We start from the raw sequence: 15646 nt of genomic DNA on the forward strand, positions 1-15646 counted from the left end.
TCGGTATTCATGGAGGAAAAGTATAGAAACCCCAGAAACAAACAGCTCCATCAAAAGGACCTATTTTATTAGTATAAATCAAGTTTAAATTACATGCGATAACAGTCCGCACAAACTGTTGTGCCCATGTATGCAAGTTTCAAAGCACAAGACATCTTGTTGACATCATAGGAAGTTAGGCATCATGGTCAGTATATAAAACAAAAATGGACCAATCCAATGAAATCAACATTGAAGGGGTTGTCTGATTGTAAACTGTTCATGGCCTATCCTCAGCATAAGTCATCAACAGTAGATTAGTAAGGGTTCATTGTCTGGGCCCCCTACCAATCAGCTGTTTGCTGGGCCAGTACAGTCTTGTACTGAACTGAATTCTGCAGAAAGTAGACAACTCTGTACCCATTTTAGAGTTTAGGCTTATTATTGCAGGCTTTGAAATAAATGGGAACTTTGCCTGCAATACCAAGCTTGGCCACTGCAGGGGAAATGGAGCTGTCTGTTTCCTGCAGAAATGATAGCAATGCACAAGTATGCCAGCCTAGTAAATAGGTGAGCGGTGAGGTCCCTATCTTACCAATTTACAATCTTACTATTGATGACTTATCCTGAAGATAGTTTACAACTGGACAACCCTTCAATGAACATCACAATCATATCACATTCTAAACATCAAGAAATATAGAGCAAATCAAAGATGTTTTCCACTCTTTAAAATCCAGTGTGCATCACTATTCAGTACAAATGTCCTCCAGTCCCCTCCGCCTGAAGGTGGGGTAAGGAAACAAAAGTATTAAGGATAAGAAGAGTCTTTGTTATGGTAGCAGTGATGCCAACTTCTTATTACTTCACCCATAAAGTCACCCACACTGCAGGAAAATCCAGAGGAGGGGGGGGGAGTAAGAACACCCCTGTAAACTTTTAGTTTTTAACCCGTTTAGGGCCAGGCACTGTAAATTTATGGAGCCTGGTCCCAGGCTTAAAGCCCAGCCGTATGTAAAATTTATGGTGGGGATTTAAGCCTCCTACTCTGCAATCAATCAAAGACAGGACAGGTTATCAACTGTAAGTGACAGCTGGTAACCCAGAGGAGAAGGCAGGAGGGTTTTTCAACCCTTTCTGTTTTCTCCTTCCCCGAGTACACAGCGCTCAATGAAAGTGGAAGTGTAACTTTCACTATGGGAGCCCGGGGCTCAAGTGACCGCCAGGATTTCCTGCTACAGTAGAGCTACAGAGTCCCAGCAGACCCTGATCACCTCTGCCAGTGACTAATGTCACTACAGGGGATTTTTTTCCCCTGTAACTTGGGCTCCTATGAATGCCCTGCTACAGTGAAAAAATGTCAAATATAAAAAAGCAAAAACCACGTGAATGTCCCCCAGAGGTCTCATATGACGTCACGGGGGACATAAATAGTAAAAAAACATGATTACATACATCAGTAAATAAAAATTACAGAATACAACAACAATACGTACATGAGAAAGAAAATATCCCAAAGCCGACGCCAACCAAAACCGTCGCCGTATGCATTCTGTAAACCAAAACCATTCATACTATGTATCAAAACGTACAAAACAAAATATTTTAGTGTAAATATACAAATTTTCAAAAATTACTAGGAATGTTAAAAAAAATCTTTTTTAGCTTTTTACCCCCAATACAACTAAAAAAATGGGGAAAAAATTTAGTGAAAAAGATATTTAAAAATCACCCTATACGTCACAGGAAAAAAAACGCAGCAAAAATCATTTTGGTAGCTGAAGAAAAAAAATAGAGCAGTAAAACCACCACGTGGGTAACATCCCTAAAAAGTGTCTGGTCCTTAAAGGGGTTGTCCCGCGGCAGCAAGTGGGTCTATACACTTCTGTATGGCCATATTAATGCACTTTGTAATGTACATTGTGCATTAATTATGAGCCATACAGAAGTTATACACTTACCCCCTCCGGTGCTGGTGTCCCCGTCTCCATGGTGCCGACTAACGCTGTCTTCTCCTTCCATTAGACGCGCTTGCGCTGTGCGGTCTTCTGCTCTGTTGAATGGGGCCGCTCCGGCGTGCTCGCGCCGCACATGTCTTCTGCGCATGCGCAGACCAGCTCTCCGGCGTGAGCACGCCGGAGCGGCCCCATTCAACAGAGCAGAAGACCGCACAGCGCAAGCGCGTCTAATGGAAGGAGAAGACAGCGTTAGTCGGTGCCATGGAGACGAGGACGCCAGCACCGGAGCAGGTAAGTGAATAACTTCTGTATGGCTCATATTTAATGCACGATGCATATTACAAAGTGCATTAATATGGCCATACAGAAGTGTATAACCCCACTTGCTGCCGCGGGACAACCCCTTTAAGGTACAAAGCAGCCTGGTTCTTGAGGGGTTAAAGTTTGGGGACCATCATCACCATCAGTTCTTCAGGGACATCGTGTTCCTGCCCTCATAACCGGTTTTGCATATACAGTATAGATGTTGTACCAATAAGCATGAGAATTGGTAATTGCTAATATCACGGACTCATCCCCAGACGTCCCCATTACTGAATATCACTAAAGTTGTGATACGTTGATGTGTTAACCCTTTACGGACGCAGCCCTTTTTTTAATTTACCCATTGCTGTAGCTGTCTGAGGACCGTGATGCTATGCCGTGTACCATATAACATACTGGAATTCTGAGGGGAATGAAATGCGGAAAAAAGGCTATTCTGCCATCCTTGGGGGCGTCTTCTTTCTACAGTGTGGCCAAAATGACGTGACTATATTCTGTGGGTCAGTAGGATTATGATGATACAAAAATGTATCTAGTAGTTATTTGCTATACTCCCAATCACTGAGGAATCCCTAAAACGGAACCTTTATGTGTAAAAAGACAAACTAACATATCCAGTCTTCCATCAAACGTCCCAGACCACTAAAATAACGGCTCCAGGGCAGGAGAAGACAAACAGCCATAATAATGACTAAAAAGGATACATTCGGGCCGGGGTGTCTGATTGGTACATCGGGAACTACGAGGGGATCCGTTCTCAGCCAGACATTAATATAACCTGTATCCAGAAGATAATATCACACGTGCCTCATCCAATCAGATGGAATGAACTTTGTATATGGGCAGTCAGATAACGGTGATAGACTACGGCCACCACCCCACCAGATGGGTAAATAGTAACTCCAAGGAAACTTCGAGACATATATAATCCCCCCCTCACTACTCGGGGCTAAGGATAGAACAGTGGAGAAATAGGACTCCTATAAATGGCCCAACTGGTAGGGCTATACATAGCACAGGTAGAAAACCTCTAATTACCCCTGACTGTCTCAACGCGTTTCAGTAGCCCCAGTTGGTGGCCATATCATCAGGAGTACTCTGGACTAATCTCTAGTCTAAATTGAAAGGGATATCAAAAAGCCCTACTTCAGATAATGAAGTAAAAAAAGATAAGCGTTACGTTGGGGATCCCCATGACCTGCGCGGCTGACATTGGGGAGTCACATGACCTGCCAGTAGAATGACAGTCCAAGTTGCTCATCCATCATCCTGAGTGGGTGATGATAATATAGAAGATCACACAGCTGTTAATGCTTCACTACAAGGCAGTACATCCCTACTTCTATGTTCTGGTTACATTAGAGGCCGCACGTTGGCTCGGCACTTCTTGATCACATTCCAAAAGGTGTACAATCAGACATCCATAACTGCGGGGCAGGCACAGGGCACTTTAATTCCATAAGTGTCATTCCCAGTGAAGGGTGTATACATATCATGTAGATAGAGATTAATACATAAATGTCTCATACATATCTCGCCGCAGACCATGCATCTCCTTTGTACCTTATTAGCCTGACAATTTCATCTAGAAGATCTGGCGCCCTAAACGCGTGGAAAGAGACCACAAAAATGGAGCAAAAGAAAGGATCTTAATAATGCCTTCTGAGTAACAGTTGTCAAGCCTAAATAGCCATGTTACCCCTTTCCAAAGAGCTTATCTGTCACCACCTTGGCCATGGCACCTAATGAGCTCCATGCCCTGAAAGTGCAATAAGGTAGGGTCATTGTTTTAAAATCCCTCATTGTAGGCAAGGATGAGCCAAAGCCCATGGGCATGAGTGGACATGGGCATGTAGGCAGGAAAAGATATATTGGGAAGGACCGTTAATAAAACCCTTGTTCCCATAAATCCTACCAGCTGACAATAGGGGCGCTCCTCTGAATATATTGGCATGCCTTGCAGCCTGAGCATCTGAATGTGCCACTTGACGTATTTGAATGCGACCGCATGTTTGGGTTGATACTGGGGGAAGACGGCTGTGCACTAAACGGTCCCTAAAGTCCTCCCTCTCCTATACACAAACAATATATAAACAAAATATGCTTAATAAAGGCGTCAGTTGACGCAGAAACGCGTTGCTTATCTTCTGAACCCACTTTTATTTTGTTGTATGTCTTTTGGGGAATAAAATGTAGCTTACTATTAACCCCTTAGTGACGGAGCTTTTTTGCTTTTTTCCATTTTTGTTTTTTCCTACTCCCTTTTAAAAAATCGTAGCTCCTTTATTTATCCATCGACGTCGCTGTATGAGGGCTTGTTTTTTGCGGGACGAGTTGTATTTTTCAATGGCACTATTTATTGTACCATATAATTTACTGAAAAACTTTTTAAAAACTCTAAGCGGAGAGAAATGGAGAAAAAACGACATTCCACCATCTTTCGGTGCGTCCTGTTTCTACAGCACACAAACTGCAACAAAAACGACCTGATATTTTTATTCTATGGGTCAGTACGATTACTACGATACCAAACTTGTATAGTATTGTTTTTGCTGTAGTACTTCTATTTTTTTTTTTTTTTAAGATATTTCATTTTTTTCAATTATTTTCTGCGGTCATTTTGTGCGCGCGATAACTTTTTTATTTTTCCGTCGACGTAGTTGAGCAAGGGCTCATTTTTTGCGGGATGTCCTGTAGCTTCCGATAGTATCAATTTGGAATACATACAACTTTTTGATCGCTTTTTATTGCGTTTTTTCTGGGAGACAGGGTAACTTAAAAAAGTGTATTTCTGGCATTCTTTTTTTTTTTTTTCAGACGACGTTCACTGTGCGGGAAAAATAATGCACTACTTTGATAGATCGGACTTTTACGGACGCGGCGATACCAAATACATATTTTTATTTTATGATTTTGATTTTTTAATAATAGATATGGCAAAAGGGGGGTGATTTAAACTTTTATAACTTTTTTTTTTTTTAACAATTAAAAAAACTTTATTGATTATTTTTTTTACATTACTTTGAAGTCCCCCTGGGGGACTTTAACATGCGATGCTTTGATCGCTCCTGCAGTATGACGTAATGCTATAGCATTACGTCATACTGCTTTTTGACAGGCAGTCTATCAAGCCACCCTGTGTGGATGGCTTGATAGGCAGTCTGTTAAGGCAGCCCTGGGGCCATTCATTAGGCCCCCGGCTGCCATGACACCTGCACGGCTCCCCCGATCTCAACGGCATTGACAGTGGCATTTAAAGGGTTAATAGCCGCGAACGGCCGAGCGTGGCTATTGCCCGCGGGTGTCAGCTGTATTAAACAGCTGATGCCCGCGCTGTATGGAGGGAGATAGCGCCGCTACCTCCCTTCATACACGTCCTGCAACAGCAGGACGTAGTTTTACCATAGCGCCGTCACTAAGGGGTTAACAAGTGTTTTTAGTAGCTTATTCCCTATATATCATTGGAGGGTCTGTATTGAAGCGCAGCTGGAAAAAGTTTTTTTCTTTTGTTTATATATTTTTTCGTTAGAACTTTGGGGCACCTTTTCTGGCTGCTGCTCTCCAAAAGGACATGATTGTGTAGTCATCAGATGCACATATATATACGTTTTTTTGGATATTACAGAAGGTCCCTCACTAAAGATACTCCTTAAAGGCTAACTTGGATTCCAGGTGTAGGCGGGACACAAAGGCTTTTTGTTGCCCCGCTTAACACCCGGTAAGTAGTATTACCGGAATTATTCATTGTATTTTTCCATGGACATGGCGCTCTCCCTAAGGCCGCCTGCACACGAACGGAATTTCTAGCGCGTTATTTTAGGCACATTATCTGCCCCAGACCGCAGCCAATATACTCCTATGAGGATCCGCAGTTGTCCCCAGACGGACGGATTTGTATCGCGTTTTTTCACGCGCTTGAAAAAATCTGCGACCTGTTCTAATTTGGGTCGGATTCTGCGCGTGAAGCCTCCAACACAAGTGAATGGGTGCGTTTTTTCACGCAGTACATCCGCAGTGCAGCTGCGGATGGAGTCACTGCTTGCTATGACGACAGGAAGTAGGCATGGTAGGAGGCGTCCCAACACACAGCACAGAGCTTCACAGGCAAATTTCAGCAGCAGCACTGTCCTTCCAGTCACCTAATCCACCAGACAGCAGCCACAAGCCACCAGCCTGCCACAAGCCATCAGCCACCAGGCGTAACGAATAATGATCGACATGGGCAAACTTGTCGCAATGATGCAGGACTTCCCTAGCATATGGGACAGTAACTGCCCAGAGTACTTAAACAAGAATCGAAAGGAACAATCCTGGCTTCAACTCTCCGCTCAGGTTTATGGGGATGCCTGGACGAACGCAATTGAAGCGGAAAAGAAGAACTTGCGTGAGTATTATTCGCTATTGCGTCAAATGTCCTTTTTTTTTCATTTTAACCCCTTAGTGGCCAGGCAGTTTTACTTTTGTTTTTATTGTGCTTTTTTCCATCCCCAGTTTTAACGCTTTAGTGACAGAGCTTTTTTGCTTTTTTCCTTTTTTTCCCCCTACTCCCTAAAAAAAAATCGTAGTTCCTTTATTTATCCATCGACGTCGCTGTATAAGGGCTGTTTTTTTTGCGGGATGAGTTGTATTTTGCAATGGCACTATTTATTGTACCATATAATTTACTGAAAAACCTTTAAAAAATTGTAATCGGAGAGAAAAAAAAAAGACATTCCACCATCTTTCGGTGCGTCCTGTTTCTGCAGCGCGCAAAGTGCAACAAAAACGACCTGATATTTTTATTCTATGGGTCAGTACGATTACTACGATACCAAACTTATATAGTATTTTTTTTGCTGTAGTACTTGTATTTTTTTTTTTTAAGATATTACATTTTTTAAAATTATTTTCTGTGTCCATTTTCTGCGTGCAATAACTTTTTTATTTCTTTGGTGACATAGTTGTGTGAGGGCTCGTTTTGTGCGGTATGTCCTGACGTTTCTGTTGGTACCATTTTTGCGTACAGTTGACTTTTTGATCGCCTTTTATTACATTTTTTCTCGGAAATAGGGTGACCGAAAAAGTGCATTTCGGGCGTAGTTTCTTTATTTTTTGTGACCACATTCACCGTGCAGGGTAAATCATACATTACTTTGATAGATCAGACTTTTACGGATGCAGCGATACCAAAACGGTCACACTGCAGGACGGGCGACTCTCCGCAACTCTGGCAGAAAAGAGCACATGACTGGCTCCATTGCCGGACTTGTGTTCTTTCCTCCAGCTCTGTGGAAAGACGTCCATCCTGCATTGCGGCCGTCTTGTGCCGGAAGACGGGTGCATCAGCCGCCAGGATGCACCCAAGTTACTAAGCCCTCCCTGTTTGTTTTTTGCGGGAACAGTTGTATTTTCCACTGGTGCCACTGAAGCGGCATTTATTGGGTTAATAGCCTTGTTCAGCAGACACCCGCCATGTGTAGAGGGAGATAGGTAGTATTTCTTGCCAATGCAGGATGTAAGAATGCAAAATCTGTAGTAATGAATTCCTCTTGTGAATTTTTTTGCAGTGACTGAAATAAAGTCACGCTGGAGAAGCGCCTGAAAAAAGTTACATGGATCAACCATGCCCACAAAGACATCTGCTCACCGGGCGAAAGCATGTTGGCAGAATAATGTACCGGTGCTCGCACAAGCAAGAGGGACAAAACGGAGTCTGGGTGTTGGTTTTTAAGCTGTTTTCCAAGGAATGGGCAGTTCTCTAGGGGTTGGGTTTACAATAAGGGGTGTCTGCTGGTTTTTCTGCGCGTTTTTTTCCGCAACACATCCGCGTATATCCGCGCGTGATTTTTAACACATCCGCACCTATCCGCAAGCACATTTAGGTACCATACGCGCGTAAAAATCCGCTACCAGAATCCGGAACGCTCGTGTGCAGGCGGCCTAACTTGTGTTTCTATACATAAACAACGGACCTATTGCTAAAACCTGGTCTCTTCACAGAATGTCCCAATATTTTCCAAAAGTCTTACGTATCACACTGGCCTTGGTATCAAATGTACCAATCATCCTGATGTACTACTTATAAAGAATAAAATATCTTGGTGGTCCAGCACAGGAAGAGGACGCCCGCTTCTTTGCTCTGCCATGCAGACCCTGTTTTTTGCTCAAGCAGACGAAAACCCCAACAAGACTGCCAGCATTTCATCCGAGCGTCCACCCAGTCTCTGGAGTACACATCTGGAAGTTTTCGCTGCTGCAGAGAGGGACAAAACCACGGCCCAGCACAACTGTGGGCGCTCGTGACCTGGTCTGACGGGGCCCGCATCCAGAGGCATCCGACGGGATCTTCCTTGGAGGTCCACGCAGGGGAGAGCGGCTTAAGGTAACTCCCCCCCCCCCCCCCCCCCCCCCCCACGTGCTCCAACACCTTTCAGAACTCCCGTCACACTCACCACCGCTGGCAGCCCACAACCCAGTACAGCACATACTCACCAGGGGTGATACCTCCCGCCAGGTCAGGTCCTCAGGCATCAGCTCCATCCTTGCCGCTCTCTGGAGGCAGCGACAGCGGGGCATCGTGGGCAGAGCATGCATCCAGACCAGCGGCAGCTCCTGCTCCTCTATAAGGCAGCAACCATCTTGCTTTTAAAGTGGCAATCCATCTGCTGCAAGCAAGTCAGGACATTTAATACTGCCCTTGGGTTGTACAAGAGAGGGAGCAGCGAGGAACCTACAATAAGCTCCCAGTACCCTCACATATAAACACAGGAGGGGGGAATCTATGTGAAACCCTCATCCCTGCTTTACTGCAGCAGTGATTTTAGCTGAAGCCCACCAAAGGATTGGGATAATCTTTTTAGGCCATTCATGCTACAACTAAGTTCACTGGAGTATCACAGCACCATCTAGTGGCCAAAAACAATGTTGGCACCTGAATCTGTATTCACCCCTTTTTCAGATTATGTTAAATTTGGAAATCCAGTCTTTCCTCCGCAGACAGGGAACGTTCTGGACTTATAAGCCTACCTCTCAAATAGAGGAATACAGCCGCCCTGCTTCCCTCTACAATAAGGACCGTTCGGCTGCAACGGTGGTTTTTTCCACAAAGCAGCTGCTAGATAACACTCTACCAATGTGAACAAAGATTTCCCTCCTCCCAACGGAGTGACATTAGAAAGCAGATCAAATATATAGAAACTTGTAACAAGAAAAATGTCTCACTTTAATATGAAAAACAACTATTTACCCTGCGCACCAAGTTATAAGAGCTTTTAAATCAAAAATCCAAAAAATATATAGATTTTGCAAGATACAAGCATTATGCTTTCTCGGATAAGTGGGGGAAAAGCTTGCAGCCCTAATTAAAACACAGGAAGAAAAAGCTTTCATTCCTAAAAATACATAAAAATGATGTGATCCAAAACAGCAGAGATCGCAACTATTTTCCATGCGTTCTTCTCTGACTTCTATAATATTCAAAACCCCACAGAGTCTATCAATTAAACAGCAAAAGATACCCGACTTCCAAGACTCGGTCAAACTTCCTAGTGCATCTACAACCCCTCCCCGAACCCGTCTCCCCTCGGGTGGTTCAAGGAGGCATCCAGTCAGCCCCGAACGGGAAAAGTCCGGGTCCAGATGGCTTTGGATCCCTATATTTTAAACTTTCAAAGAGTTCCTTACTCCATATCTAGTTAATTGTTTTAACTCCATCACTGCTGGAAACCCTTTCAAAAAGGAGGCATTAACGGCACATATTACATTAATATCCAAGAAAGGAAAAGACTCCTCTCTATGCAGTAGCTATAGACCCATATCCTGAATCAAAATATATGCCAAAATCCTGGCTAACAGAATAAAAGTGATCAACTCTGAGCAAGTGGGCTTTGTACCAAGTAGAGAAGCAAGAGATAACACCTTAAATGACTTAACCTGATACAATACAAGGATCTCTCCCATGATCTGTTTATACCCAGCACTACGACGGTAACAAGAGAGCATCCGCTACGATTAGAGGAAAGCAGGTTTCATCACCAACATAGAAAGGGGTTCTTTACTGTAAGAGCAGTGAGACTGTGGAACTCTCTGCCTGAGGATGTGGTGATGGCAAAATCCATAGAGGAGTTTAAGAGGGACTAGATGTCTTTCTGGAGTGGAAGAATATTACAGGATATAAATCTTAGGTTAATTGTTAATCTGGGTATACAGGCAGGTAGGAACTATTAGGGGTTGATCCAGGAATTAGTCTGATTGCCATTAGGGAGTCGGGAAGGAATTTTTTCCCCAGAAGGGCTAATTGGCTTCTGCTCTTGGGGTTTTTCGCCTTCCTCTGGATCAACAAAACAGGAGGCTAGACAGGCTGGACTAGATGGACATTGTCTTCATTCAGCCTCACGAACTATGTTATGTTACTATGATACATTTTGCTCATCATTAGGCATTTGATGGAGTTGACTGGTTATTTTTGCGAATGTCCCTTTAAAAATTTGGTTTCCCAGAAATCTTCATTGATAGGATCTTGGCCTTGTATTCCTTCTCTTCGGCTAGAATAAAATTAATTCCGATCATTCCTCTACGGTTTGAATTAGTAATAGAACCAGACAGGGCTGCCCTCCATCCCTTCTGTTATTTATTTCAACTATGGAAACCTTTCTGGAAAAAATCAGACAAAATTGCAGGTATGAAATGTGGCTCCAGGGAACAAAAACCGGCCTCATATGTAGACAACATGCTGTTCTTCCTCACAGATCCCAAAACCGCAATCCCCCATATCCTGCAGGATTTCAAGAATTTTGGTCAGATTTCCAACTTTAAATTAAATCTCTCAAAATTGGAATTCCTAAGTATAAACATTAAACATGACTGTCAGAAATTTAAAAAATGTCACCATTCAAAAACTCAAGCAAACAAATGACATATTATGGGGCAAGAATATCTCGGAACAGGGCGGATCTGTACAATTTAAATTTTGTGCCTCTACTTGAGAGACTAGAGAAAGATCTCATTTCCTGGAGCTCTCAGCCGATCTCTTGGTTTGGCAGAAACAACCCAATTAAAATGATTTACCTGCCATAAATACTGTATGTGCTCCAAACACTTCCAATAGAGGTCCTGCAGATCTTCTTTGCCAAACTTAAAAGCCTCGTAGCAAAGTTTATATGGCAGAGAAAGGGACATAGGGTTAATCGTGCAACCCATGCAACCCTTGTCAAAAACAAAAAAAAGATGTGGCGGAATAGGGCTCCCAGATTTTGAACTGTATTGGATCGCATCACACCTGAACCGCATGGTGGACTTGACCCGCCAAACAAGTCCTAAACTCTGGGTGGAATTGGAAGTTCTCTCACTAAACAGAGAAATGATCAGAAATTTTTGCTCCTGTGCCCCCATATAACAAAGTTAAATAGAAGGAAATTAGAGATGAGCGAGCGTACTCGGTAAGGACAGATACTTGAGTATCATCCTTACCGAGTACCTGCCTGCTCGCCCGCAAAGATTCGGGTGCCGGCGGGGAGCAGTGGGGGAGAGAAGGGGAGAATGGGAGGGAGATCTCTCTCTCCCCCCTGCTCCCTCCCGCAACACAGCGCTCACCCACGCCGGCACCCGAATCTTTGTGGGCGAGTAGGCAGGTACTCGGTAAAGATGATACTCGCTCGAGTATCAGTCCTTACCGAGTACGCTCGCTCATCTCTAAAGGAAATCCAAAACCCTTTCGCTCAACTAACCCTAAGTTTATGGCATAAAGCAAACAAGAAGCATAAACTAGTACCTCGGATTAGTACCTCTACTCCTTTTCTCACATTAATCCCTAATAAATTCAGAGCGCTCAAACAGGAAATCATGAGATAGTTCTTTTGAGCCTGGATGCTCCAGGCCTTCTAACTAAATACAAGTCCACTCTCCCGCTTCTCATAAATGCAGCTAAGATTTTAATCCCCAAATACTGGAGAGACCGCACAGCCCCCTCCATCTTGGAATGGTACAAAGAGTTAAACACTATCTGCTCTTCTGAGAGAGTCAGAGCTAGGCGAGTAGGAGACTCAGAGAAGTTCACAAATCTTTGGAACGCCTGGCTCCCCTTCGCACGTGGAGGCCATAGCTCACCCCTACAACTTGTCGTTGCCCTCTAATCGATGCGTTTTTTCTTCCTTTGCCTCCTTATCCGGTCACTCTACACTAGGAACTTCCCTTTACATGTTTAATTTTTTTTAATCGGCTGTTCCTCACCGTATTTTCAACAGAGATGTCATTGTTTCTTTTTTTGTTAAGTACAAGATTGATTGTTTTATTTTGTGATTTATCCACTGATTTTTTTTTTAAACTTTTATTGTAACCCCTCCCCCTTTTTTCACTAATTGAAAAATAAAGAATATATACAAAAAAAAATTATGTTTGAAAAAAATAAAACCATCGTAACATTTTTTTTCATCGGCATAGTTGTGTAAGCGGTCTTTTCTGTGGGACATCCTGTAGTTTCTATCAGTTCCATACAATTTTTTGATAGTTTTTTTATTACCTTTTTTCTTTGAGACAAGGTGACCAAAATGATACAATTATGACATTGTGTATTTTTTTTCTGATGAGTCACTGTGCACAATAATTAATGTGTTTGCTTGATTTAGTGAGCTTTTACCAATGCAACGATAGCAAATATGTTTATTTTTATTTAGATTTATTAAAATTTTAAATATGGATAAAGGGGGGGGGGGGTGTTAAACCTTAAGTACCTTAATTTTTTTTTTAATTAATAAAATCTTGTACTAATTTTAAAATTTTTTTTAGTCGCCACAGATGGCTTGAACGTGCGATGGTTTGATCGCTGCTGCAATATGATGTAACATAGTTTGTAAGGCTGAATGAAGACAATGTCCATCTAGTCCAGCCTGTTTATCCTCATATGTTGTTGATCCAGAGGAAGGCAAAAAAAAACTAAGAGGCAGAAGCCAATTAGCCCTTTTGGGGGAAAATTCCTTCCCGACTCCCTAATGGCAATCAGACTGTTCCCTGGACCAACCCCTAATAGTTCCTACCTGCCTGTATACCCGGATTAACAAATAACCTAAGATTTATATCCTGTAATATCCTTCCGCTCCAGAAAGACATCAAGTCCCTCTTAAACTCCTCTATGGATCCTGCCATCACCACGTCCTCAGGCAGAGAGTTCCACAGTCTAACTGCTCTTACCGTAAAGAACCCTTTTCTGTGTTGGCGATGAAACCTGCTTTCTTCTAAACGTAGCGGATGCCCTCTTGTTACCGTCGCAGTCCTGGGTATAAACAGATCATGGGAGAGATCCTTGTATTGTCCCCTCATGTATTTATACATAGTTATTTGGTCGCCCCTTAGACGTCTTTTTTCTGGGGTGAATAATCCCAGTTTTGGTGCCTCTCTGGGTAGTCCGGTCCCGTCATTCCATGTATTAGTTTAGTTGCTCTTCTTTGTACCCCTCCAGCACTGTGACATCTTTCCTGAGCTCCGGTGACCAGAACTGTACGCAGTATTCCATGTGAGGCCTGACTAGTGCCTTATATAGTGGGAGGATAATGTTCTCATCCCTCGCCCCTATACCTCTTTTAATGCACCCCAAGACTGTATTTGCCTTTGCAGCAGCTGACTGGCATTGGTTACTCCAGTTTAGTCTACAGCCCACTAGTACCCCCAGGTCTTTTCCCTAGCGGTACCCCATTTAGTGTATATTGGTGACATCCGTTTCTCCTGCCCATTTGCATAACCTTACATTTATCAACATTGAACTTCATTTCCCATTTTTCTCCCCGATCCCCCGGCTTATCCAGGTCCGTTTGTAGCCGCACATTGTCCTCCGTTGTATTAATTATATTGTATAATTTTGTGTCATCTGCAAATATTGATATTTTGCTGTGCAGCCCCTCTATCAGGTCACTGATAAATATATTGAACAGAGTGGGGCCTAATACTGAACCCTGTGGCACCCCGCTAGCGACTGTGGTCCAATCAGAGTATGAGCCATTTATTACCACCCTCTGCTTTCTATCTCTGAGCCAATTCTTTACCCAGATACACACGTTTTCACCCAATCAGGTATTAGCTGATGCCACGACACAGACATGTCTTCAGATACAATCTGGTAGCCCTGGCAATCTGGCAAGCAATGGCAGCCTTGGGGACCTTCAATAGGCCCCTGACTACCGTGGAACTGAACAGCACCCCGTGATCTCTTCATGGCAGCTGTTCGGGAACCCAAACTCCAATCAGGGAATTTTACCCATGTGATGGTTTTACTGCCCTATTTCTTCCTTTTAAAGTACTGGACCGGGTTCCTCTATTTGTTTTAGATGTTTTGATATATATTATGTACGGTTTTGGATTACAGGGCGCACTCATCGATGGTTTTGGTTGGCGTCGGCTTTGGGTTATTTTCTTTTTTATGTATATATCGTTATTTTATACTGTAATTTTGTTTTATTTATGTAATTATTATATGTCCCCCATGACATCATATAAGACCTCTGGGGATCCCATCACCCTTTTCCAGTAGATGTGTTTCCTGCAATAAGGCTATATTGGGGCGCAGTTCTTTAAGGTACCATGATGTTTCTTCTGTGAGGGCAGCCTTGTCCCTTGACGTTCCACGACACGACCTGCATTGTTGTGATTTGTTGATTGCTTGCGCATTTTTATGCATATTGTTGCTTTGATGATACCTCTAAGTTTAGTACTTCAAGTGGCTTCCAGGTCCACATATAAAGGGGGAGGGCCAGAATCGGGGCGATATACTGGACTTCCACACAATGCTTGTTATAAGCCGCTATGATGATGCGTGTACGGCTGAGGTTTATTCCAGCAGAAGGTCTCGGTCAATAACTTAGTAACAGGAATAAAACTAGAACAGAACTATTCAAGTAGAGATGTGGCCTGGATTCATCTCTAACTGTTGGTCCGACTCTCTTTATACTGGAGCCTTGAGTTATCTCTGCCACATATACAGTTCTGGGAGTGAGATAAACTAGACTATATATCAGAGCAATGCTCCTAGTATTAGTTATGGGACTTCTGTTTTTCTGGCATGTAGTGCCGCAGTTACCTCGGCCTGCTAATTATGTTAACATTGTAAAATCTGTTTAACCCCTTCCCGCTCCAGGACGTACCGGTACGTCATGGGAGCCTGGTACTTCGCGCAAAATGACGTACCGGTACGTCATCGGGATAGCGCGAGATCATGACTGACCTCGCGCTATCCCGCAGCGGGAGCCGGCTGTCAGTCACAGCCGGCGTCCCGCTGCAACAGAGGGGGGGCATCGGAGATGCGCCCCCGCTGTTAACCCCTTCCCTGCCGCTATCTAAGTAGATCGCGGCAGGGAAAGAGTTCACAGAGGGATCGCGTTCCCTCTGTGTCTCCGGCCGGCTCTCGCGATGTCATCGCGAGA

Source organism: Eleutherodactylus coqui, chromosome 5 (genome assembly GCF_035609145.1).
Source record: "Eleutherodactylus coqui strain aEleCoq1 chromosome 5, aEleCoq1.hap1, whole genome shotgun sequence".
Taxonomy (NCBI): Eukaryota; Metazoa; Chordata; class Amphibia; order Anura; family Eleutherodactylidae; genus Eleutherodactylus; species Eleutherodactylus coqui.